The 2962-nt window shown below is 34.9% G+C and overlaps 1 pseudogene; it reads right to left on the reverse strand.

Annotated features, from left to right (window-relative positions):
* Positions 1-887: 887 nt before the first annotated feature.
* On the reverse strand, positions 888-1803 carry LOC113893425 (annotated as a pseudogene).
* Between the last annotated feature and the right edge of the window lie 1159 nt (positions 1804-2962).

Here is a 2962-nt window from a genome sequence, read left to right on the forward strand (position 1 = left end):
AATAAGTCATGATTATTTTATTCTTCATCCATATAACAGAACTTGATTTTTTTCTAAGTTTTTGTGAAAGTGCTAGTTGCTTGTCATTTCCAACTCTTTGCAACTCTATGGACCATAGCCCATCAGGCTCCTGTCCATGGAATTCTCCAAGCAAGAATACTAGAGTAGGTTGCCATTCCCTTCTCTGGGGGACCTTTCCAACCAGGAATTGAACCTGGGTCTCCCATGTTGCAGGCAAATTCTTTACTGTCTGAGACACTAGGGAAGTTCATAAATCTAATATTCTTTCATAGAACTGATTGTACACATATGTAAAATGTATCTGAATATGATTGCTATTCTTGAATTTTAGTGTGAGCATATTTACCTAAGAATATTGCTAATTATTCTCCAATAACCATGAAGTAAGTGATCATGATGGATAAAAATCTATCTCAAATATACATCCTCATGTTGATTCAGAATTGAAGGTCATTACATTCCAAATGATTGGAGGCTCAAACAGTAGGATGTAAACAATTTCCTGAGATAAGTTGTCAGTTCTATAAAATTCATAAATATACATATTTTTTTCAGCAGAAAAGTGGTAGTATAGAATATGTAAGTTAAATATGCATTGCTACATAATCCTGAGGCATTTCACATAATATTTGTAAAATTAGATTGCTTATCTGAAATATATTGGTTAATAGTATGGTAATCTTATCTGTTTTATATCTTTCATAAACACATGCATACACACTTTTCTAAGAAGCCTAGGTAAAGGACTTTTCTAAGTAAACCTTTAGATATTACTCACTTATATGCATACTCAAAACATCAATAGAAGGTATAAGACATTATAGACTTCATCCCTTAATTTTATGCTAAAAGACATGTGTTTCCACCTATTTTCTTTCCTTCAGCCAGCATCTTGACTGCCATAGAAATGACAGAAAGGCTTGAGTTAATTTCCCATTTCCCCAGATCAAGATAACATGAGTGGATTGAAGGATACATGATTAAAACAACATCATAAAGCATTTGGACTGGTTCTTTCTGCAGCTGATTAGAATTCCAAACTGATACAATTAGAGCCAGAATGTAAATAACAAACAGGAAAAGAAAGGAGATGACAGTTTGCATGGCTTTTATGTGGACCTTGGTGCTGGGATCTTGGGATCCTTTACCATTGAGCTGCATCTGCCTGAGATGTTTCCACAGGGAAAAGATTAGCAGCAGAAAAGATGTCAAGGACATAGTGAAGGGTATAAAGTTTGTTAGTGTGAACAGAGTCACATTTGAAAGGTGTAAAATGTCCCTTAGTTTGATCTTCTGAGTGGTATTTCCTTCATATTCATTTGTCTGAATAGCCTCATCCATGCTTAACACTGCAACTTGAAAAAACAAGAACAATGACGTCCCCAACATCATCATGAGAACTACACTTTTAACTCTCCACTTCAGGTGAAGAAAAATTAGGCTGGAGAAATTGGCTATCTTCAACAAATAAAATATACTGAGGCTAGTAGCAAGCCAGTTACTAAAATGATTGCTTACTGTCAAGGCAACATGAACAATAATTTTTACTTTTGAATTATATAGAGTTAGATTTTACACAATTACATACCAATTTATTAACATTGGCCAGAGCATAACAATTCTGCAGAATGCCAGAGCAGTGAGAATCCCATCAGCTGAGATCTTTGGTCTCTTGGTCCAGTCATTGCAGTTCACCAGTGCTATGAGGACATTGGCAGAATTTCCCAGAACAAATTCTGTCATTAATAGAATGGAAACAATGTTTGACATAAACATTATCATGTCTAAAAAAAATCCAAGTCTAATGTCACTGTTGTGATTCTTTCAATATTCTGACCTTAAATTCTTTGTACAGCTGATTTGGATGTACAGTGAAATTCCTGTTTCTTATAAATTCTTTGATGAATATCAAGCAGGAAAGCATCAGGAAATAATATTGGAAGAGCTCATTGTTGTCTGGATGAAAAACATTGCTATTTCCTAATATTTCAAATTGACTCTATTCATATTCTCTGTGGCCTTGAAATGGGATGGATTACTTCTTAACTGATGCTGAAGTAAAATATGAATTCTGATTTGTTAGCATGCAAATAAGGACTTGTCATTGTGCTAATTTCTCCTGTCTAACCTCTCCATAATTTGTGTTCATCAACTTCAGTTGTTAGTAAGGAAAATTTTAAAACCCAATATGTAGTATATACAGTGAAAGCCTAAACCATTAGATGAAGCTTGGTCATAACTACATTCAACATATTAGGATCATAATCACTAGGATCTTGAGGTTATATGTAATGCAAGGCAGACATCTAATATAGTGATGGAAACTGTCTTTTCCTAGATGGAATCAGGGACATTTTGTAAATTTTAAATGTGGAGTTGAGGGTGGACATGGGAAGCTGAATAAGTGGGCAATATTGGACAACTGCTATTACTTTCAGTCACCCGGGGACTGAATCCTCTTCCTGAAGCATGCACTAGGAGATCTATCTCTCATTTTAGGAAACTAAACTGAAATACTTGCCCAGTCTGCATTGAAAAGCTGCCACTTCAAACAAATAAAAATAGGATGGGAAAAGTGGCTATCTTCAAGAAAGAGAAGATGCTGAGGCAGATTTCAAACCACACACTCAAGTGGTTGATCACAATGCAAATCAGAATTATAAGTTTTCCAGCTTGACCAAAGTTATGTAGATCTGCAATGAACACTATAGAAATTAATCCATCAGTACCATGATTAAAAACACATTCTGTTTATGGATAAACTGGTGAGAATGAGGGTAATGAAGTTGATTTTCCAGTGTCTTACCCAGTTGGTTCAGATCATTATTCCCATCAATCCATTTCCCCAAATGCCTATTATGGATTTCATAGATTAAAAAAAAAAAAAAAAAAAAGACCTTATCCTGTGTGCTTCACATTTCCTCTGAGTGAAAAACCCCCA

Source organism: Bos indicus x Bos taurus, chromosome 5 (genome assembly GCF_003369695.1).
Source record: "Bos indicus x Bos taurus breed Angus x Brahman F1 hybrid chromosome 5, Bos_hybrid_MaternalHap_v2.0, whole genome shotgun sequence".
Classification (NCBI taxonomy): domain Eukaryota; kingdom Metazoa; phylum Chordata; class Mammalia; order Artiodactyla; family Bovidae; genus Bos; species Bos indicus x Bos taurus.